The sequence below is a fragment of the Hemitrygon akajei genome, chromosome 5 (assembly GCF_048418815.1).
Source record: "Hemitrygon akajei chromosome 5, sHemAka1.3, whole genome shotgun sequence".
NCBI classification, from domain to species: domain Eukaryota; kingdom Metazoa; phylum Chordata; class Chondrichthyes; order Myliobatiformes; family Dasyatidae; genus Hemitrygon; species Hemitrygon akajei.
In genome coordinates, this window is record NC_133128.1 from 169,060,709 (window position 1) to 169,086,063 (window position 25,355).

The following is a 25,355-nucleotide window of genomic DNA, read 5'->3' on the forward strand; positions in this document are numbered from 1 at the left end:
CATTAACAGTGAAACATTTCCCAGGGTGTTACATGTATATATATAATACAACTAATATATAGACATTCACAGCATAGTAAATTTTAAATTGTCCTATTCAGGCCAAAATATCTCATCGCTGTGGAGGCTTTTCTTACTCGTGTGGGGTAACATCTTTCCTGACAAGGGGAATCACTCTGCTTGACAGTTGAGGCTTGTGGCTGTGAAATAATCTTGGGTTCTGGGGCCTCCTCCGTGATAGTTGTAGATGTTGTCTCTTGGACCACAGAAAGTGGTTCTGACAGCTCTGGCCAACTTTCTTCACTAACAATTGACTCTGCTCTCCTCAATTGATCGATCTCCAGATTGTCTCTGAATGATATCAGATGCAATCTCCACTGTATAGGAGAGTGGTCCAGTTCTGTCCTTAATCTTTCCGACTTCTTGCCCAGGAGGGAAACATTAAACCTCTTTGTTTGAGGAGCTTTCAATTTGCCTCAGCTGTTTCTCATGCTTTCTCCTACTGAGATTGGGTTTGAGGCGATCCGAGCATGAATACAAGAGATGACCCAGGAACAGCGTAGCTGGTCAATTGTTGGTTGTGGAGTGTGGCACATTGTAATATGCAAGCAAGTTGAGATTTTCATTCAGTGTCAGTGTAGTGTGTTCTGTTGACATTGCTTGCAGTTCATTGGTTAGACTCTGGACAAACCTTTCTGCCAAGCCATTTGTAGCCAGGTGGTATGGTGCAGGTATAATATGTCTTATTCCATTCAATTTCAGGAATGACTGAAACTGTTCTGCAAATGAACTGTGGTCCATTGTCACTGACTAAGAGTCCTGGAACAGCAGTCCTTGAGAAGATGCTGCTGAACACATCTACGGTGTACAAGACTGTAGTGGAGGCGATTGGGAGCACTTCTGGCCACCTTGTAGCTGCATCCACTACTACCAAGAAATCTGTACCCCTGAATGGTCCGACAAAACCTGCATGAATCCTCTGGCAGGGCAATTCAGGCCATTCCCAGGGATGGAGAGTTGCTGCAATTGGCTGGCATCCTGAATAGTGCATAGCAAGCTGCTTGACCTGCTGAGGCTGTCAGACAAAGCTTTGAGACAACGCTTCCATTTTGACCACATCTAGATAACCGACACACAGCTCCTCCAACACTTCAGTTCTCAGCTTGGATGGTACAACAACTCTCAATCTTCACATAATGCAGTCTCCGTCAAGGGCAAGTTCATACCAGTGCTGGTAAAAATAGTGGAGCTGAAGTTTCTACTGCACCTTTTTCCCAGGGCTGAAATGGCCAGCACGAGAGGGCACAGGTTTAAGGTGCTTGGAAGTAGGTACAGAGGAGATGTCAGGGGTAAGTTTTTTACACAGAGAGTGGTGAGTGCGTGGAATGGGCTGCCGGCAACGGTGGTGGAGGTGGATACGATAGGGTCTTTTAAGGGACAGGTACAGGGAGCTCAGAAAAATAGAGGGCTATGAGTAACCCTAGGTAATTTCTAAGGTAAGGACATGTTCAGCACTGCTTTGTGAGCTGGAGGTCTTGTATTGCGCTCTAGGTTTTCTATGTTTCTATGCACATTCCAGCCATTTTGGGGGGCCATATAGACTTGAGACAGGGTGGGGTCTTTTCTGGTTTCTCTCTGGATTATATTTGCTGTGACAAGGAGGCATATAATACTCATTAGGCAGAATACGTTAAGAGGAGTGTCATCTTTAGTAAAGTTATCAGGTATCTCCTTTTCCAAGGGTAAACGGGTCAATCACTCAGCATCTCCATGATTAGTCGCCCTCTTGAATTTGATCTTGTAATTGTGTCCTCCAAGGAACAATGGCATTCTCTGCATTTGTGCTGCTCCTGTTAGTGGAACACCCTCCCATGGGCTGAAAATGGACACGAGTGGTTGATGATTAGCCATGAGGGTACACTGTCTCCAATACAAGCATTGGTTGAAATGTCTTATCCCCCAAAACAGACTAAAAGACTCTCTGTCAATCTGTGAGTAATTTTGCTCTGCAGTGATAAGGGAATGTGATGTAAACACAATGGGGTGCTCACTTCCATCACTCATAACATGTAACCTGACTGCATCTCTCCCATAAGGCCAGGCATCACAGGCAAGCTTCACTGGACAATGTGGATCATAACGTGTGAGTACAGAGTCTGACGTCACCATTTCCTTTACCTTTTTGAAAGTCACCTCACACTGCTTTGTCCATTACCATCTCTATGCAATGCTTAGTAATGAGTTGAAGAGGTGGAGCACCGTAGCCAAGTTTGGCAGGAACCTGCTAGAGTAATTAACAAACCCTCAAAAGGACCGCAACTCTGACACGTCCTTTTGACTTGGGGCATCCACCACTGCTTGAATTTTCTCAGCACACTTGTGTAAACCTTATGTATCAATGGTGTGACCACAGTAAGTGATGCTTGGTTTGAAGAATTCACACTTACTAGATTGCACTCTTAGCCCATGATCTTCTAATCTTTTTAACACTGCCTTAATGTTTTGGAAATATTCTTTGTCATCCTTACTGGTAACAATGATTATCTGGGCAGCCTGGCAGCACCTGGTCCATTGCTTTCTGCCAGAGTGCAGGTGCAGACGCTACTCCAAAAATAAGCCTGTTTTACCGATAAAGCCTTTTCTGAGTGGTTATAGAAGAAACACTTTGGGCTCTTCCTCCATCTCCATCTGTAGGTAGGCCATAGCTAAGTCCACTTTGCTAAAGTATTTTCCTCCAGAAAGGTTTGCGAAGATATCCACTATCCAAGGCAGAGGGTATTAATCTACATTCAGTACTGGCTTGATGGTGACCTTAATATCACCACAGATCCTGACAGGCCCATTTATCCTGGCTACTGGGACCATGAGCTTTGCCCATGGGCTCCACTTAACCTTGGAAAAATTCTTTCAGCCTCCATGTGATCTAGTTCACTGGCTACTTTATCATGCATGGTATAATGAAACGGGTGGGCTTTCTGAAAATTGGGTGCAGCATTTTCGTTTAGCACTATATCACTCTTGACATTTTTGAGTTTTCCAATGCCACGCTTGAATACTGCTGTGGCATCATCTGCTACAGTTCGTAATTCATTTTCAGTCAACTCTCTAGCAGGAGATATGGCACGCAAATGGTGGATGAATCTCCGATCAAGTTGCAGTTGTTTCTGCCAATCATGGCCCCACAATGGGGGCCCTCCTGTTTTTACCACATATAAGTCCATTGTGGATTGCTGATTGTTGTGCTTCACTGTTACAAATGTCATTTCCACCGGAGTGATCTTTTCTCCAGTAAAACTCTTAATTGGATTCAGGTTTCAGTTCAGTATCTTTGAAGTGCTATTCAAACTAATTTTGTGGAATGACTGAAACAGCTGAGCCAGTGTCCAATTTTATTTTAATTATTTAGCCGTTCAACTGCATCTCTCTCTGCTATTTCCATTGATAAAGCTATTTCAACTGGTCTTTTAAATGTAAGTTATGATTCAGATAGGGGCCGTTTTTGAATGCTTTCTTGTAAGATTCCATAAACTAAATGATCTCTCAGTGCATCATTAAGCCCATTACTGAACTGACAATGCTCAGACAGCTTCTGCAATTCAGCCTCGTACACTGAAATAGACTCCTCTACCTTTTGATTCCCTATCTGAAACCTAAAGTATTCTGCAATGAACAATGGTTTGGTTTCTAAATATTCCTGCATTACTTTCACAACATCAGCAATACTCCTTTCAGCTGGTATGGTTGGAACAGTCAAGCTTCCAAACAAACTGTATGCCTTTAATCAAATGCACTCAGAAAAACTGGCTATTTTATTCCCTTCAAAATACTGCTCAATTCGCTCAGTATACAAAATCCAGTTATTAATCGTGCAATCAAATGCATAAATCTTTCCAATGTAGCCATCTATATCTGCTCTTCTTTTTAAATTTGTGATTATTATTACCCAGTACTCACTGTTTATAAACCCATGACTTTCATTTGTTCCATGACTTTTTTTTAACTCAAACGTCTTCTCTTGTGATGAAAGCAAGCTGTGCTTCTTTTAAACTCGGACATCTTGCAGTGCTTCAGCAGGTAGGTAGTTGTCTTGGGTTGTTTTAAAAATATCTAGTCACCACTGTTATCTTTTGTAACTCCAAAACACAAAACTAATTGAAAACAAAAAGACAGGAGCACAGAAGAATATGTCTTAGTTTCGTTTTTACTTTAAGCGAGGCACTTACAACTGAAGTGGCAGTGTAATGACATACGATATGTCATTTACGTCCTCTTACATACAACTTGCAATACATTACGTAAACAATAAAGATTGCTTAAACAAACAATATGTTTTCAATATTACTTGAATATTTCTGAAATTAAATACACAACAAACTATGCAAACACAATATAAAAAAGAAACAAATAATAATATTAATAAATAAATAAGAAATAAATATTGAGAACATAAGATGAAGTAAGTCCATAGGTTGTGGAATCAGCTCAGTGATGGAATGAGTGAAGTTATCTCCTTTGGCTCAGGATCCTGAAGGTTGAAGGGTAATAACTTCTTCCTGATGGCAGCAGTGAGAAGAGAGCATGGCCTGGATGTTGGATGCTGCTTTCGTGCAATAGCACTCCATCTAGATGTGCTCAGTGGTGGGGAGGGCATTACCTGTGATGGACTGAACTGTATTCACTACATTTGTAGGCATTTCCATTTAAGGCCATTGATATTTCCATACCAGGCCTTGATGCAACCAGACAATATACTCTCCAGCACACAGCTATAGAAGTTTGTGCTGGTTTTAGATGGCATGCCAAATCTTTGCAAACTTCTAAGAAGATAGAAGCGGTGCTGTGCTTACTGTATAAAATGGCACTTACTGTACCTGCTGGGCCCAGGACAGATCCCTTGAAATGATAACACTGAGGAATTTAAAGTTGCTGACCCTCTCTACTTCTCATAAATAGCAGCATGATAATGACAGGCACTCAGTTTTATTGATGTAGGCTGAGGTAGAATTAATGTTCAGAACAGTGGGGATAACTCCCTGGTTCTTCTCTGGAATAGTGCCACAGGGTTTTACAAACCATCTGAGAGTTCCTTTACATCTTATTAAAAGGCAGCAATGGGAGAATGCAGTGCTCTCTCACTACTGTACTGGAGTGCAATTGTATGAATTATGTTTACGTCTTCACCTTCTCTGTGTGTAACATGCTGAGACAGGGTATTCATCTTTGATCTCATAGTATTGTTGTAACTGTGGGCTTCATCACTTATTCTAGATAAGCATTGTTAGGTGCCAGTGACATTGGGGAAATTGACTTTAAAAGATACTGTATTCTTCATTTCAAAACTGGAAGACAAAAGTACACAGAAGGTCTGAGAGAGTCAGAAGAGTGATTTGTATAGATCAGGATCCAGACTGAAGGAGTGTGTATTTGAAAGGATGGATGCAAAATATGAAAGATCATAAAGTCCAAGGGAATTGTGCATAGGACCTCTCATTTCTTGCTGTGTTGAATCTGTGGAAATCTCCACCACAGGGGTGGGCAGTTAAGTGAATTCAAGATCTACTTAGGTGTTTTGGACTACTTGGGAATATATACGTACTAGGGGGAACAGAGAGGAAAATGGAGCTGAGGTCACAGTCAGATCAGTCACAATTCTTTAGAATGATGGGGCGGCTCACTCACACTCCCAATTCTAATTGTCAGCGTATTTCCAGTGCATAGTTGTGGAAAGCAAACTTTTGAGGAAGGAAAATTGAGTCAGAGCCATTTCCACTGATATTACATCATTAAATTAATTCCCTGAACTTTCTTGTAACTTTTGGCCTTTTCCTGGTATGCCTACAGAGTTCTGGATGCAGGAACGTGGGAGCTCTGCCTACTTACTGTGGGGAGCCCATACTTAGTGAACTCAGAGTGACTCGACTGAGAACCCTATCATGTCATTATTGTGATGATTGGTCAAAACAGGTGAAAGAAAGAGCTTTTTGCAGAGTGTAACCTTGAATCAGGTTCACAGGTCTGGCAAGTGAGACAGAAATCACTGGACACAAGTAAGTATATTTATCATTTATTTACAAACAGTAAAAATTCAATTAAACGTTCATGTCCCCCCAGTTACAGAACCTACAAAGCTGAATATTCAACAAACATACTTAGTTAAAAGTGCGTGCAGAGTGTACCTTCCCAATGGTTATGTATATCACTTGGCTTAAGCAAAGGAATAGAGGGCAAGCCCCTTCCACGTGCTCTCTTGTATCTGGGATATTTGAAACTGGACACCAATGGGGAAAGCAACTCTAGTTTCATCTGGCCAGTATGAAATGAGTCATCCCTAAAACCAATTGCATAGTAAGTATCAATTAACAAAGTAACAGATTAAAGATACAATAAACACATAACAGATTTACAACACAAGAAACAAATTAACTGACTTAAAAACATGAAACAAATTAACAGATTGGTACACAACACGCAAAACCCAGGCTGTACTCTCTTCTTTAAAACTTTGTATGGAAATGCAAAAACTCAAAATAGACAGTTGATTTCTCACAGAGAAATAACATACTTATCAGAGAACAACAGGGAAGGGGCCCAACACATTCACAGTCTCTTGAAGGCAAAGTCCTCTCTCACACACACACACACACACACACACACACACATACACAGACACACAGACACACACACACACACACACACGCACACACACACACACATACACAGACACACACACACACACACACACACACACACACATACACAGACACACACACACACACACACACACATACACAGACACACACACACACACACACACACACACACACACACACACACACACACATACACAGACACACACACACACACACACACACACACACACACACACACACGTAAACTGACAGGACTGGGCACACCTCACATATCCCCACATTCAAATCATTCACACTCTATTTACAGGGAAGAGGGATGCAGGTTGAATGTCCCCTCCCTACAACGATGAGACGCTAAAGCGCTAACCGCTGCCCGATTCCCACTGCTGGCGAAGGTTAGTCGTGGCCCTTTGTAGAGAATCCTGAATGAAATGCAAGGATCTGGCAGAGGATAAAATGAACCCTTATCTGCAGTGTGCTTGAAGAATGACCCTTCCCCCTCAACAGTCTTCCTTTCCTGCTTCCTCATGCAGCACTTCCTCGACATTGCATAGAAAGTGGGGGTGGCAATCCCATTTACCTGCTCCTCTGGAGCCCCAGCTTCAAGCAATGCTGGAAGTATTTCTTAACGGGACGTGCAGGATCATCCACTCCCATCTGCTTATCCAGCTTCCGTACTTGGCTAGGGGCACCCTCTTCTACATACTCTAGTAATTGAATTGCTGTACTTGCATGGTGACCAAAGGATAGTGCTATTAAAGACAGCACTACCCCTTTTATTTGGGAAGCCGCCATCATAACCACATGTCCTATCATTCCAGAAGTTAATTCAACATTCTCTAGTGGGATAATTCTGTGTTAAGAGCCCACTGGTCTAAGACTCTGGTACTTTCTCTAATGTGCTCCATTGTGCTTGGGGTTTTGAATCCCATTCAGTAACAGAATGATACGTTTGTTTAACCACTGCCATTACCTGATCCATGGTGGTGCATTATGCTCAGCAGAAGCAAGCAGTGTCCTCAGGGCATTATTGATCATGTATTGGGATGAGAGACTCTCTAAAGCACCCATATAGGATCACTCCGTTACCCCCCTCATCCCATGTCCTTAGTAACCACACAGCCAGGGACTCCTCAGCCTTTTGTCTGTACCCATCCCCTAAACACACTAACTCCTTATCACAAAGGTGTCTATTACATAATTCCCCCACACATTCCTGATCCTCCCCCTCTTGAGAGGAAGAAGCAGTGGGTCGATGCCCCCCATGGCAGGTATGTGAACGTGTGATCACTGGCCTGGCCTGTACTGTTTCGGACACTGAAGTGAGAGGGCAATCATTTCGAAGATTAACCAAAAGGGTCCACATTACCTTCTCTCCGTCATTTTCATCATCCAGCCAGACATCCCCATTTCCCAGCCCCAGAGTAGGATTAAATTAAAGCTCACTTTTAACAGGTCAGGGTGCCAACAGTGTGCAGCATTTAAGTGTTGTAGCTTCATTAGCTGACAAGCTCTCTGTATATCAGAATCAGGTTTATTATCACCAGCATGTGTCATGAAACCTGCTAACTCAGCAGCAGCAGTACAATGAAATACGTGATAATATAGAAATTAATTAATTAATTGATTAATTACAGTGTATTCTTATCCTCTAACTTTATAGCCCTACTCTGAGCCATAAATAGTAATTTTCTCAGAATAATTCAGCGCTGACTGAGGTCCTCAATCTCATTCTTAAGAGGCATTGCCTTAAGAGACATTATTCTTTTATACTGATACCTTACCGTTGTTGTAAACAGCCAGAAAGCATCTCGCCAGCTATCCCTTTCTCTTGGGAAAGCCCAGTGATTTAAGTATGGAAACAATGTGGTCTCACCTTTCAACCGCAGCAAAATCTAACTGGTCTGACCAATCTTCTGGCATCCCTTAACCCATATATGTCAAACTCAAGGCCTGCGGTGGAATTATCTTTGGCCCGCGAGATAATATCCAATTACTATTAAAGCTGGCCCCAGTAATTGAAGCGCCTATGGCGTATGATATGGCTAATGCTGAGTTTATTCAGGTACCAGGTTTTCAGGGTTTTTAGTGTTTATTCGGCAGTCTTGCTCGGCAGTCTTCTTCATAAGAAACGGAATTTGTAAAGTGAAACACTTTGTAGTTATAGCAGAGACTGAGACACATGAGAGCAGGCTGAAAAAACGGAGGCAACGAAAGCTGCGTTCACACGCGTCCGACTGATCCGGCCCGCATGAAGCTGCATTTTGCTCAATCCGGCCCGTGACCTAAAATGAGTTTGACACCCCTGCACCCATCAGTAGTTTAGCAAGACTCCTAAAGTCTCCACTCTTATCTTGTCCACCCTGGGACTCAGCATCTTTCATACGGGATGCTGTCTTTTAAATAACCTCTTAAAGAAATGTATTTCTGCCCAAACAGCCACACCCTGGCTCACAACACCAAAACAGAACATTGAATCAGGTTCATGCTTCTGGTAAGCGAGACAGAAAACATACCCTGCGAATAAGTATATTAATCATTTATTTACAAATGGTAAAACTTTGACCAAACATTCATGTTCTCCAAGTTACAGAACCCTCAAAGCTGAATATTCAGCAAACATACTAAGTTAAAAGCACACACAGAGCACTTTTCAATGGTTGCATGCACTGCTTGCCTTAAACAAAGGAAGAGAGAGCAAGCCCCTTCCGCATGCCATTTTATACCCAGGATATTTGAAACTGGACACCAGGCAGCTAACCAATGGGAAAGGCAGTACATTTTTTTAAAATAACCAATCACAACAAAGTTACTTTCAACAGGCAGGATAAGCCATGCCCCCCCGGACTCAAAGGTGTCAGGTAAGTTTGCCTGGCATTTTCCATAAATGGGAACTGACATTGAAGCCATTTGTCAGTGTCATTTAAGCCACAAATCATGGCCAGATGATTAGGACCACCATTCTGTTCTTTTTGAACTGAGTCCAAAGACTTTTTTCCATCATCTGAGAGGGTGGATTGTGCATTGATTTGATATTTCATCTAAAATATGGCAACTATGACAATGCAGCGCTCCCTCACAGATCTTCACAGAAGTCCTGTGCTCACTTGGAGGTGATGGTTAGCTGTGATGATCAGGGATTTTACTTATTCTGTAGAAAAATCAGTAGGGTGAGAAATAAAAAAAAACCCAAAAGACATAATTGGATCTTTCAGGCCACCCACGCGCAGAATGCAGCCGATGAAGTACTTTTAAAGTGTTGTCATTGTTATTCTTCTGGAGATGGAGAAGCCAAATTAACCCAGCAGACTTATAAAAAAGTCAGATGATAATGTCCAGGTTTACCTGTGTCACTGATACTGACGTAAGATTAAATAGAGAACAGTGCAGTACTCTGTGTTGGCTCCCTGTTTCTTTAAATATTTCCATGAGCTTCTCCTTTATCCACTTGGGAGAACAGATGGAGACCATGTTTAACATTTCTGCTGGAAGTCAGCACTTCTGAGAGTGCAGCATCTGTGTGTGGCACTGGAATTCAAACCTGGATATTTCTGTCCTTGAGTGAGACTTGAGCCAGGTTCAAAGGCTGCACTGCTATCCGTGAACCCACAGTAAAATGGCAACTGCTGGGTTGATTTATGAAGAGTTGGGTGGATCTGGTGTGTAAGAGTTTCTCTTTCTATGCTACAAAAATATAAGAAACAAGGACTGGGTCAATTGCCCCCCGAATCTTTTCCAATGTTCAGTAAGATCCAGTTTTGGCCTCAACACCATTTTCCTGTCTTGGTAACCATCCTTGAAACTAAATCAGACTTGCCCTAGGTACCTCTGGAGTGGAAAGCAAGTGTACACCTGGGCCGCTAGGAAAACAACAAGGGTGCAAAGGAGCAATTAACAATGTACAAGCTGCCAAATCAAGTGATTTCTAGTTTAGTTGCAGCGTTCTCCCATTCAATGTAACATTTAATCTGTTGAACAATATTCTGTTGCAGGAAATAAAGACAAAGGCCTTATCATTCATATGAATTTCCAACATGACAGCAATAATTTATTGTGTGAAACCATTTGTGAAGTCTCTGTTAGAGCCACTGATCAACAGAGGCACTGTTAATTATGAATAACATCCAATCCATTTTAATACTTTTTGTTCGTTTGCAGCAAGTTAAAGTTGTCCAAACTATTTTTCTGCAAGTTGACAATATAAGTTTCTGGAGCTGTCTGGAAGTGCACAATAGAATATCATTGTGCTCTTTATTATATCAACAAGTATCCCATATTTTTGAAACTATGCACAACGCAATGCAACTCTTCAAATAAGCATAGCCCCTAAATATATAAAAAAGCTTGATCTTGCAGAACCACAGGAGGTTTTATAAACTGTGGCCATGGTCTTTAAAGCCATTAAATTATTGTGAAGATCAGAGATGCCACTGGGTTTCTGGTTCCAATCATTCAACATACACCCTGTCAATGGGGAGCCTATTTACTAGGGATACATCACACTCCCAATCAATTCATGAGCTGAGTGACTGCCCATCATGCAAACAACATCTGTTCCTGTGGAAGTATCAGTACTCACATCATTCGTATTCTGCACACATTTAATTGCCCTCATGTTGAAAGTAGGATGCAGAATACTTTCTAATCAAGATGGAAAACTATAGACAGGTATTTGGAAAAGGGAGAAGTTTATATGTGATTCTTTCCTTCACATTTTAAACGCAAATATTTGAAACTTGCAATGAAGAGTACCGGTGCTTTCAGAAAGACCATGAGGAAAATATTTAGTGTCTCACACAACCCGTTACTTTTATGCATCTGCATTTGGAACAGGTGATGCTGGTAACTAGTGTTTAAAAATGTTGCAATTATTTTTACTCATATTTCCACTAGATTAGAACCTTTTCAAAAGTCACCTTTTATGCATTTCACTTGCATCAGCGTCTATTCTCTTGTTCTTGTTTAAATTCAGGATCCTTTTAAATTCATTTCAATTAAATTAATTAAAGTATGCAGCTGTTTCAGGTTCTCTGCTGGTAATTCCCCCTGGTTTTGATGAAAGCAAGTGAACACATCTTGTAATGAGTAACCACTGAAATAACTACAGTCTGAAAATAACATGCCTGAAAACAGCTACAACATGTTCTCTTATAATTCTGGTGGGGGAAAATGCAAAATTAATCTTAACTAAATGTCTTCTGTCTGTCATTTTAATCATTTAAGCCAAAGGGCCCATTTCTGTGCTGTAACACTTTATGACTCTATGACTCTAATTCACATGCTTTCAGTAAGAGCATTGAGCCAGAGGGTGATTTTCAAGACTTGTCTGTGTTTTAAGAGAGCTTTGTGTTGGATTAAACATAAAAAAGCAGAGTTACGTATTCAATTCAAACAGCCAGAACAAAATCCATTTGATTTAAGGATAGAGTCAAACCATCGTGAGTTTTATTTGTAAAAGAAATAAAAGTTTTGCAATCAATTTCCATTAAATGATTATGAACACTGTATTATCAGACCTTGTACCATATCAAGGATACTGTATTTCAATGCAAGGCGCTCTGAAGTATTTATCGTGACCACGAGGCGATAGCCTACTATGTAAATGTTGAGTTGCGCCTGGTAAAAATTTCTAGGAACGTTGATTTTAGCCAAGCATTATTATCTGCTCCCTTTATCTATAAAATCAGCAGGCTACCATTATCTATGCACTGATGATATTTTATCTGCAACCACTAAAGAAATCCAAATTTCCTCTGCACCTGTCTGGTGTAACTGCTATGAAGCAACAGCAAGTTTCAATCACTTAGCACCTTTAATTTACTACAACATGATAAGGCACTTTACATGAGTAAAATCAGACAATAAAATTGACTTTACAGGCAGATAAGCAAGAATTTGGTCACAGACGGAATGTCTCATAGAGAAGAGAAATGTAAAGAAGCAGAGAGATTAGAGACGGAATTCCTGAACTTAGCAGCTGGACCACTCTAGACAGCATCGCCACAGTGAGACCGAGAAAGCTGGATGCGGTCCAGAAATGGATACCTTTACAACTGTATGGCTTGATTGCAGTGGCAGTGGTGGAGAAGGGTGTTAAAGAGCAGTCAAGACTTACCAAAATGGAAGTGTTGAGACCCAGGAGGTATTTGAACACAAGGGTGAGTTGTTTAAATATGTGGCATTGGTGGAAGGAAAGCAAACGCAAGCTAGCAAGCAGAAAGCAAATAACAAGATTTACTCTGTCATATTTTGGATATGTGATCAAGTGTACCATTGATAAACATACAGTAGTGTGCAAAAGTATTAGATATATATATTTAGCTAGGGTGTCTAAGACTTTTGCACAATACTGAAAATAAACAAAATACACAAAAATAAAAACAAATTTCATGACATATGTGAGAGATGATAAACCTGATTCTGATATGGCTCTCTATTGTGGACTGAGATTGGGAGGGGGACAGGGAGAGGGGAATCATGGTTGGGAAAAGGGGAGGGAGAGAGAGCGGGAAGCACCAGAGAGACATTCTGTAATGTTCAATAAACCAATTGTTCAAAATCAAATGACCTTGCCTGGTGTCTCAGGACTGGGTGTGCCTGCACCCGCACCACCTCCCATCCTGGCACTCCTTCTCTGCCACCTGTTCCACACCCCTCCCAAGACACCACCATTCCCACCATTCTATGCTCCTGCCAGATTTACAAACTTGCTCTGTGCTCCAAACTGACAAATACAGTACTCTGCAAAAGTCTTAGGCTCCCTAGCGATATACAGTATATGTGCCTATGATTTTTGCACAGCACTGTAGTGCTTCAATAAATCAGCTCACTCACATTTTCCAGTTGCAAAGCAGGTGCCCTGTCACAACACTTCAATGGTAGCAGAGCTTTATCAATACTTGCATTCATTGTTTTCAATATTTATGTAAATTTGCTACATTATGATGATGCTGGTTTGTCCCCAATGGAGTCAATAGAATCGATTCTATCAGAGTGGATTTTTGTAAACCTAAAGAGATAGCAATGCTGTACGAATGATACCTGGAAATGGAATTTTCTGTGACCTACATACCCTGCTCTCCCGAAGCCACTTTTACACAATTACAAACACAACATGCTGCCATAGCTGATACTGAGAAATAAGCAGAAATATTCCCAGATTATTCTGCAAGCCAGCCAGTGGTTGGGAACTGAGAAACAGAGTTTACGTTTCAGGAAACTGCCTTTCATTGGAGCTTCTCTCTTCAGATGGATTGGTATCTGGATGAGTGGATAGAGCGATGTGGAGGAATTGGAATTACAGATAGGAATGGCAGTCAGCATAGTCCTGGTGGGCTATGTTTCTGTTCTACACAAATCTATATAACTTTAATGTTGGCTGACTGGCTGAGACCTTCTGCCTTTGCTTTTTGGTCTGATATTGCTCTGTCACGTTGGTCTCTTCAGGTCAGTAGTTTGGTTCTTAGTCATTTGTGAGGGCAGAGTACAGTGAAGGCACAAATCCTGGATTGCAGAGGAAAATGCTGACAAACTCTGAGCAGAGAAGAAAATAGAAATCGAACAAAATTATAATAATTGAAACATGATGTGTAAAACATGTAGTGTGCATTGAATGGAATTTACTTAGTTCCATTGGTTCAGGAGAAAAGAAAATGTGATTGATGAGTAGGTACAAATTTGACTGTCAGGATTAGCAATAATGAGACCCCAAATCTCTTCATTGGGAAAGCAATTTTAAAATCTGTCCTTATAGACACCAGGTATGTGGAAAGGCTTTGGCCTTTCGTAGGCGTGATACTATTCCTTGTTGACGTAAAAAAACAGAGAAAGACAACACAGAACCAAATTTTACATCGCTCCAAATTGTAACAAAAATTTATATAAATATAGAACCTGGACTAGACTGTTTACCCTCCTGAGTCCATTGCAATATTTAATTAGCTCATGTTTGATACATGACCAAGCTTTATTACTCTCCTTTTCTTGGTATCATTTAAAAGTTTTGCTTAGTGAAGGTCTATCAATCACAGTTTAAAAATAATAATTGATCTTGTATTAATTGCTGCCTTGGGAAGGGAACTCCAAATTGTTCCCACACTTTGTGTGCAGAAATGTTTCCTAACGTCTCTTCTGAAAAGCCTGGCTTTAATTTCTAGATTCCATTCTCTTTTCCCAGACTTCCAACCTACTGGAAATAGCTTCTCCCTATCCATTCATCTGTTCTCCTTCTATACACAGATAATTGCAGGCGGAAAATGCGGGGAATACTCAGCAGCTTCATCGATTTCAATTCCTTTCACATGACATCAAGAAATGACAGAAACAAGAGCTCTGCAGTTGCTGGAAATCTTGAGAAACACACACAAAATGAATGGAGGATATTCAAGTCAGGCAGCACCTATTGAAAGGAATAAAATGTCAACGGCAAAAGGACCTCAATTGTACTTATTAAGGGTTGTGCTCCGGAACTGCTATGCCCGTTCCCATACAGATGCACCATTGGCATCTACCTGACAATGTACAGTATTGGATCAGTATATCCTGTTCACTAATATACAGGGCACATCCAATCCAACCAATTAATACTCTATTAGCTCTTAATCATCAGGATAGTGACAATGGCACAGTGCGCCTACTCTCAAATAGCTTGCTTATTGATACTCAGACCCCTACACCTCCAAAAGCTATCCACCTTCAACCTTTCCTAATCAGCCTTTCTCCCCAGCATTCATGTTTCTGTTCCATATTCATCCACTCACGCGGCTGCAGACCTCATGTCATGGAGGGGAATTCGTTGAAGGATCTCAACCCAAAATGCCAATGGTTTTTTTTCCCTCTATTAATGTTGCCTGACTTGTTGAGTTTCTACAGCATTTTGTATGTGTTGCTCAGGATTTCCAGCATTTTCGGAATCTCTTGAGGCCAACATTAGAGATCAGTAGTGACAGTGAGCAATGTGGACCACTTTGGGTGGCTTGGGCAGTTTTTCTGCCCACTTTGGTTGAGGGAATCTATGGGACTTGGTCGTTGGGGTGTGGGTTATGGATTGAGGCGAGTGATAGGATTGTGTCTCTCTCAACTAGCTGTGAGACACAGCCCCACACTCAGTGCCATTACTACAAAGTGCCAACCCTCTCATGTTCTGATTTTTACCAAAGAATGGTGGCTGGCAACTAACAGAACATTTAAAATGGTTTCTCAACAAGATATAAGATTTTTTTAAATATAACTTGTTTAGGTGGTTGAAGCTGTTTCTCTCCACCCCTTCAAGACATGATTATACTTACTAATTTTTGCAGATTGCCACTTATAATAAATCTGTCTTGGTCCCTTCCTAGCAATCCCCCACCTTGCTATTTACCTCAGGAATTGGGCCTCAATCCCCTTGTTTAGTTTCCAATCATTCCCAGGTTCCACTAACTACACACACCTGCGTTCCATTAGAAAATGCAGGATAAAGACCCCGTTATCACAGTAAGGAGCTGCCAGTTTGTTTGTCAACTCTGATGTGAGTAACCTCATTTCATGGTTCTTAGGACTGCCAGTTCTAGGTCTAGCATTGCTCCTGGATACTGATTCCACGCTCACTATGTCAATAACGCCTCTTGACTCTGCCTCCGCGCCCGTGTTCTGCACTTGAGTTTGTCCACTGCCCCGCCCGTGTAACAAAATCAATATTGCTTTACAGCAATTCTGTCTCATTCTGCAATTTAGCCAGAATTCTTCCTGTAAGTAGGGCCTTGTTTTAAATACAGAACAGAGTTTCTACAGACTAAAGTAAATACTGTAATATATGTATGTAAGTCAAATAATGTGATAAGTGTATATTAAAAGTCCAATATTTCTAAAGAACTATACAGTGAAAATTATCATAATGAATGAATCGCCTATTTAGCAAAGTTAAACTGATAATTTTAAGATTAAAGTGGAATTTAGTTTGTTCAGAACAGATTTGCAAAAATACAATAAGAAGATAGGCTGTCATGCAGCCATTGGCATCATAAGTTATGGTCATTATTCCAACCAGCTTTCTGTATTTTCCTTCCTAATTACAACACTGAACAACAATAAGGAGGATGAAAAAGAAACAAAGTAGGAAGCAAATAAAGTGTATTTTGAGATTAATTAATTAATGCAAAAAGAAATTCTGGAACATCATTGCATTTGTTCTTTCCAAGATATTGTAGGGTTCTGTTCCTCTGAACTGTTACAAACCAAACAATTCACACAGTGGTAGTGAAGCAGAATCAGGTTTAATATCACTGGCATATGTTGTGGCATTTGTTGCAGTGCACAAAGAGCAAAAAATAATGAGGTAGTGTTCATGAATTTGTTGTCCATTCAGAAATCTGATGGTGGTAGGGTAGAAACTGTTCCAAAAATATTGAGTGTGTGTCTTCTAGCTCCTGCACCTCCTCCTGATGGTAGTAATGAAAAAAGGGCACATCCAGAGTGAGTTTTTTTTCATGAGGAATGCCACATCTTGAAGCAAAGCCTTTCGGAAGTGTCCTTGATGCTGGGGAGGCTAGTGCCCATGATGGAGCTGGCTGTGTTTACAACTTTCTGCAGCTTTTTCCAATCCTGAGCAGTGCCCCCCACCCCCCCCAAAACCCGACAGTGATGCAACCGGCTAGAATGCTCTGTATGGTACATCTGTGGAAATTTGTGAATATCTTTGGTGACATACTAATTCTTCTCAAATTCCTAATGAAATTTAGGTACTTCCATGTCTTTTTTTGTAATTTCATCATTATTTGGGGCCCAGGATTGACCTTTAATGATGTTGACACCCAGGAACTTGAAACAGCTCACCCTTTCCACTGCTGAATCCTTGGTGAGATCTGGTGTGTGTCCCCTTAACCTCAATTTCCTGAAGTCCACAATCAATTCCTTGGTCTTACTGATGTTGAGTGCAAGGTTGTCATTCAAACACCACTCAAACAGCTGATCTATCTTGATCCTGTATACCTCCCTGTCAACATCTGAAATTTTGCCAACAACAGTTGTGTCATCAGCAAATTTATAGGTGGTGTTTGAGCTGTGCCTGGTTACACTGTCATGGGTGTAGAGAGAGTAGAGCAGTGGGCTGAGCACTCATCCTTCAGGTGAACTAGAAGATGCCTGCAGCCCTGAAGTTAGCTGGCATAGCCATCTCGTCAGTCTCCCAAAGGCTCGTTGGCTCTACATATTGTTCACTATCTGGGGAGGACTTGCACCTGGAACTCACACCAGTTTGCCTTGGTCTTTTATGCACAGGAAATTCACATGGCGCCGAGAGGAATGCTTTGTCTATCAAAGCAAAGCCAATTGTGCTGTTCTTACAAGAAGAAATAAGACAGGTTACTTTCAGAAGCTCAGAGCACGAAGCACCTAGGCTGGCTAAAGTCATTCATGCACAACCTAGAGTTTGGGTGCTTTTTGCAGACATTCATGGCTGGAAACCATTGTATTACATGGAGGACTCTCAGAGTAATGGTGGCAGGAAAGACATGGGAACGTGCACAGTGCCTTTTGGATGGTGCCTTTGAAATGTGTGTAGAAGAAATGGAGACCAGGAAAGGGCTTTTGGTTGCCCATGGGTCTTGGAAACTTTTAAATCCAAGATAAAACAATCTATTTAGGATGTGGTTCTGGTGTTCTCAACTTGAACACACTGGACAAGATAGTGCAGAATAGCTATGGAGAATGTGCAGTGCAGGGCAGAAGTGATGAGCGGAAGTGTTACATGGGGGAACAACCGAAAAGAGTGACGAATACAGGACTGAAGGTGTTATATTTGAATGTAATCAGTATACAGAATAAAGTAGATGATCTTGTAGTTCAGTTAGCGATTGGTCATAACGTGGGGATTAATAATTGTGGCTGAAAGAAGATCATAATTAGGAATTTAACATCCAGGCATACAAGTTTATCAAAAGGACAGGCAGGTAGGCAGAGGGGTGGCATGGCACTGTTGGTGAAAAATGAAATCAAATCTTTGGAAAGAGGTGGCATTGATGCGGAATATGTAGAATTTATGCAGGTAGTATTAAGAAACTTCAAGGGTAAAATGACCTGGTAGGGAGTTATATACAGGCCTCCAAACAGTAACCAGGATGGCTACAATGGGAGGTAAAAAAAGGCAGTTAATAAGGGCAACGTTACGATACTTAGATGGGACTTCAATATGTAGGTAGATTGGTAAAATCCGTTTGGTGCTAGATCCCAAGAGAGGGAACCTGTAGAATGCCTACAAGATGGTGCAAACTCACCATGACCACTTTTGGCCCTTCAAGCCTCACCACAGTGCACAGCAATCCCACAAATCTGATTAACAATCTAGTCATGGGACAATTTAAAATGACCGATTAACCTACCTAGTATGTCATTGGACTGTGGGGAGAAACAGGAGCACCCAGGGAAAACCCATACATTCCATAGGGAGGCTCCTTACAGAGCAACACCTGAAATGAACTCTGAAACACCCTGAGCTGTAAAAGTGTTGTGCTAATTGCTACTCTACTGTAATGGCCCCAGAAGAGCAGCCTGTGGTTAATCCCACTAGGAGAAAAGAAATTCTGGACTGGATACTGTATAATGAACCAGATTTGGTTAGGGAGTTTAAGGTAAGTTGTTCGGCACAACTTAGTGGGCCGAAGGGCCTGTATTGTTTTCTATGTTTCTATATAAAGGCACCCTTAGGGGTCAGTGATCACAATATGATGGAATTCACCCTGCAGTTTGAGAGGGAGAGGATAAAGTCAGATTTATCAGTATTACAATGGAGTAAAGTGGATTTCCAGAGGCAAGAGAGAGGAGCTGGCCGAAGTTGAGTGGAAGGGGATACTAGCAGGAATGATGGTAGAACAGCAATGTCTGGAGTTTCTGGGGGGGCAATTTGGAAGGTGCAGGATAGACATATCCCAAAGAAGACATATTCTAAAGGGAGTGTGAGGGAACCACAGGTAACAGGGAAGGTCAAAGACAGCATAAAAGGAAAAGAGAGGGCAAATAATGTAGCAAAACATAGTAGGAAGGTAGAGGATTGGAAAGCTTTTAACATCAACAGAAGGCAACTATAAAAGCCATAAGGAGAAAAGATGCAGTATGAAGGTAAGCTAGTGAAGAATATGGAAGATGATATCAAATTTTTTCAGGTATATTAAGTGTAAGAGAGAGGTGAGAGTATATATTGGACCACTGGAAAATGATGCTGAAGAGGTACTAATGTGGGACTAAACTAACAGATGAACTTAATACGTATTCTGTATCAGTCTCCACTGTGGAAGACACTGGCAGGATGCCAGATATTCAAGGGGGCAGAAGTGAGTGTAGTTGCTATAATTAAGGAGAAGGTGCTTGGGAAGCTGAAAGGTCTGAAGGTAGATAAATCACCTGGACCGGATGGACTACAGCCCAGGGTTCTGAAAGAGCTAACTGAAGAGATTGCGAGGCATTAGTATTGATCTTTCAAGAATCATGAGATTCTGGAATGGTTCACGAAGAATGAAAAATTGCAAATAACACTCCACTTTTTAAGAATGGAGGGAGACAGAAGAAGGGAAATTAAAGGTCAGTTAACCTGACTTCAGTGGTTGGTAGATGTTGGAGTCTATTTTTAAGGATGATGTTTCGCGGTGATAAAGTAGGACAACGTCAGGATGATTTCCTGAAGTGAAAGCTTGCTTGACAAATCTAATGGGATTTGTTGAGTTAATAGCAGGCAGGATAGATAAAGAAGAGTCAGTGGATGTTGTTTACTTGGTTTTCAGAGGGCCTTTGACTAAGTGCCACACATGAGACTGCTTAACAAGAACCCATGGTATTACAGGAAAGATACTAGCATGGATAGAAGATTGGCAAAGATTAGGAATAAAGGGGGCCTATTCTGGTTGGCTGCCAGTAACCACTGGTTTTCTGCATGGGTCATTATTGGGACCTCTTCGTTTTCATATTATATGTTAATGGTTTGAATGACAGAATTGATAGTGTTGTGGCCAGGTCTGTGGACGATACAAAGATAGGTGGAGGGGCAGGTAGTGTTGAAGAAGCAGGGAGTCTCCAGTCGGACTTAGAAAGATTGTGAGAATGGTCAAAGAAGCGACCAATGGAATATAGTGTTGGAAAGTGTATGGTCATGCAGTTTGGGAGAAGGAATAAAAGTGTAGACTATAATATTTTCTAAAAGGGAGAAAATTCAGAAATTAGAGATGCAAAGTGGCATTGGCATTGGTTGAGAGTGTGGTGAAGATGTTAGCTGCAGCTCATCTGCCTGGAGGAGATGGAAATAGAATGAAATGAAAAGGGATAGAGGAGAGAGAGGAAAAAAAGTTAGAAATATGAGGTACAAGCCTCTGCAGTTACTGGATCATATGAAATCACAGAGAAAAACAGAGCCAATATTACAGAGTAATAGCCGCCTTGCTCTGGTTAAAAACAGGAAAGTTTTTGTGTTTATTCAGTCCTGGGCACTGCAATGTGCTGCTTTTGCTTGAGCTTACATTGGACTTTGCTGAAACAGTGACACGGAGGTGAGAGTGGCTTGGAGAATTAAAGTGACAGGCAAGTGGAAGTTCAAGGTCACCTCGCAGACTGGATAGGGGAGCTGTAAAAGTGATCATCAGATCCGTATTTTGTTCCTCTGCCATAGACTAAATGATAAGAGCTGAATGCCGTGCATTAAAAGTGGGTTGTTGCTTCACAGACATCTTATACAATTTGAACACATTATCCTAACTCCTGTACTCAATACTTTGATTTAGGAAGGTCAATGTGCCAAAAGCTTTCTTTATGATCCTATCTACATATGGTGCCACTTTCAATGAATTATGGACCTGTATTCCCAAATTCTTTTGTTCAACCACATCCTTCAGTGTCCTACTGCTTATTGTGTAAGTCCTACCCTGGTTTGTCCTATCAAAGTGCAACCCCTCACACTGTCTGCATTAAATTCCATGCCATCTTTCAGCCCATTTTTCCAGCTTGTCTGGAACCCGCTGCAAGCTTTGGTAGTCTTCCTCGCTGCCACTATACTCCCCCAGTCTTGGTGACATCCTCAAATTTGCTGATCCAGTTTGCCACATTATCATCCAAATCACTGATATAGATGCCAAACAACAATAGGCGCAGCACCAATCCCCGTGGCACACCACTATTCACAGGTCTCCAGTTATCTACCACTACTCCCTGGCTTCTCCCACAGAATCAATGTGTCAAACAATTTACGACCTCATCTTGAACACCAAGTGACTGAACCTTCTTGACCAACATCCCATGGGGGATCCTTGTGTGGCTTCAAGCACATGTGCCTGGTTGGACATCTGCCTCCGACAGGAGATAGATCTCAGTGAAAATGTATTCTTAAATATTTAGCTTCTCGGTGTATCGTTCCTCATATTCAAGGAGGTGGAGGCATTATTGCAAGAAAATGCCCTTCTCATTCTCTTTTTTCGAACTAACCAAGGAGCCCTTGCCTTTGGCCCTCTCTTTTATGCTCCTCATTTTTGGGGAAGCCCAGTGGGATGCTAAACATTTATATCATTAACTGGAAAAATATCTAGGACCTGAGCAGCTTCATACTAAGGAGAACACAAGAAGCTCCTGTGTAAGCCCATTCTCCAACAAACCTGCAAATAATTAAGGATGCCTTTAAATAGTAAAGGCACAGAGCTTCCTCCTGCTGTTCAGGCCCAATTTCCTGTACATTGTACATATTCTCAGACCAGGGTAACCATCAAGGCAGCTCTGCATGAGGATTGACTTCATTCCAGTATTTACTGCATGCTCCAGACAACACACTCTGCAATTCTATGACTCAAGCATTATGATGCCCATAGTAATGAATTGTAATTACAGTACGTACTGTGCAAAAGTCTTGGGCACATACATACATCAAGGGTGCCTAAGACTTTTGCACGGTGTTGTATTTGTCAACGTGGAGTGGAGAGTAAGTTTGTGAATCTGGTGGGAGAAAATGATGATGTGAATGGTGGGGGTGGAGCACCGTGGGAGGGGTGTAGGACTGGTAGCAGAGAAGTAGTGCCGGGGTGCTGGATGGGACAAATGCAGACAAACGCAGCCCGTGAGACACCAGGCAAGATAATGTGATTCCAAACATTTGTTGATTTATTGATCATTACAGAATGTCTCTCTGGTGCTTCCCACTCCCTTCCCTCTCCCTGCCCTATTCCTACTCTCAGTCCTCAATAGAGACCCATATCAGAATCCGGTTTATCATTACTTTCATAGGTCATGAATGGGTTTTTTTTGCATCAGTAGAACAGTGCAATACATAAAAGTACTATGGTACCAGGCGTCCCAACTTTATATATGTACCTAAGACTTTTGCACAATACTGTTTAAACTGTGATTGCAATTGCATACAAAGGCACTATATGAATGAATTTCTTTCCCTGGATCCCACATCCTTGTAATACGCTCAGGACATGCACTGATGCTCCAATGTCCAATTCTTTTGACATTTACCACCACTGTTGAATGTGTCAAAACATTATATTAGAACTGGAAGTAAAGCCCTCTTCTGATCATCAGCTGAAATTTTAGAAGGAATCATGCTATAAACTGCAGTCACTAATCTATAAAGAACTGAACATTTCCTGTACAGAAATTAGTCCTCAGTTAAATTAAAAGTTCTCAGTTTCTGGGACAGGATGTGATGCACAGCCTTCACTAGACTTTACATTTAGTACAAACAACAGGGAATAAGTTTCTATTCTTCAATTATGGGAGTTTCAATTGATGCCTTTTCTGAGTCTTCTCTGTTAGTATATTAGATTGTCTGTAGATAATTTCCAGATGACACAGCAAAGCTTTACTTAAGTAATTTATTTAAGCACAGTATATACATCACATTGTTAGGGACAAGAATGGAGGCTTGTCTTTGGTAAGCTATATAGCCCCAACAACTAAGTTGTTCATTAAATCTAATACGGAATGCAGACTCGAAGGACAACCAGCTCTTTCAGTATTCAGGAAATTCCTGCTATTTACGTCTGCAGTCTGGATCAACAAACTAATTTGATCTTTGAATATGAGAAATAAGCAATTTCACACATTTTTTGCAACAACGTTAAACAGAAAATGAAGGTTTATTTATTAAAAGTCTGAAAACATTTCTGTAAACCTTTATGTTCTGTTGATAGCAAATGTGATGCTGCTTTCACAGCTAGCAAGCTGCTGCTGAAAGCCTTCCCGCTTTGTGCTTCTGCGCTGCTGACAGGGAACGGCTGAAGCGTGACACCCTCATACAGTACTTCGGAGCTGCTTTGCATTTGTACACTGCTGCCATCTCACAGATTTTCAAGACCATCTTGTCTAGCAAAAATAAATAGTAGTAGTTTTTATACTATTTTTCCTTAATCAGCTGAAAACATTAAAGTTTAAAAATTAACCCACTCACACTGGTAATTATGTTCAATTTTATTGTTACAAAGTATGGCAGGACTTAAAACAGGAAAGTACAAGATTAAAAAAAGTGAATAATTATGTTAATAACTTAACACTTATAAATCAAAATATTAAGCAAATTCTATATATATGATAATATGCAACATCCATACTTGACTTTTTGTAAAGATGACATTAAAATAATTGTAAAAATAACTCATAATAATATGAATTCATTTAGTCCTGCATCAACACCGATCTTCTTGAAGAATATCTCCTAGTAGGATTTCATTTTGGCCACTGGTTCTGTGGAAAAGCTGCCAATTCTACATCTCATCTGGTCTCTTTTCCTTTTTCTACTAATAATCGGAAGATCAATGATGGCCATCCAGGCCTGAGATGAGAGGAAACATCTTCACCCAAAGAGAACGGCTCTTCAGATTTCATTGTCCACGGGGTCAGCAGAAGCTCAGACACAATATATTTGGGACAGGGATGGACCAATTTTTGGACATTAAAGAAGCTAGGGGATATGAAATTAAGACAGGAGAATGGTTCTGAGGTAAAAGATTAGCGACAATAAATGCAAGAGATTCTGCAGAAGCTGGAAATCCGGAGCATCACAACATAAAATGCTGGAGGAACTCAACAGGTCAAGCAACGTCTATGGAAAAGAATAAACAGTCAACATTTTGGGATGAGACCCTTCATCAGGAATGGAAAGGAAGGGGGAAAGATGCCAGAATGTAATGGTGGAGAGACGGGAAGATGGACAGCCTAGAAGATGATAGATGAAGCCAAATGGTAAAGAGTTGGAGAAGAAGAAATCTAATAGAAGAGAAGAGTGGACCATGGGAGAAAGGGAAGAAGGAGGCAAGAGGCCAGAGTGGGGGATGGAAGAAAAGGGAAGGGGCAGGAAAATGATAATAAGAGAAAAATATTTCCAGAAGGAGAAATCAATATTCATGCCATCAGGTTGGAGGCTACCAAGATGGAATATGAGACGTTGCTTCTGAGAGTGGTGTCACCATGGCAGAAGAGGAAGCCATGGACTGACACATCAGAGCAGGAATGAGGATAGAAATTCAAATGTTTGGCCACCAGGATGGAACTGAGGTGCTTGACAAAGCGGTCCCCCAATTTATGTCAGGGCTCACCGATGTAGACGCCCCATAGGGTACACAGGATACGATAGATGACCCCAACAGATACACAGGAGGTGGGAATTGCAGAAGGAATGATCTCTGCAGAAAGCAGAGAGTTGTGGGGGTGGAGTGAAGTAAATATGTACTTGATGGTAGAGTCCCATTGAGGAAGGCA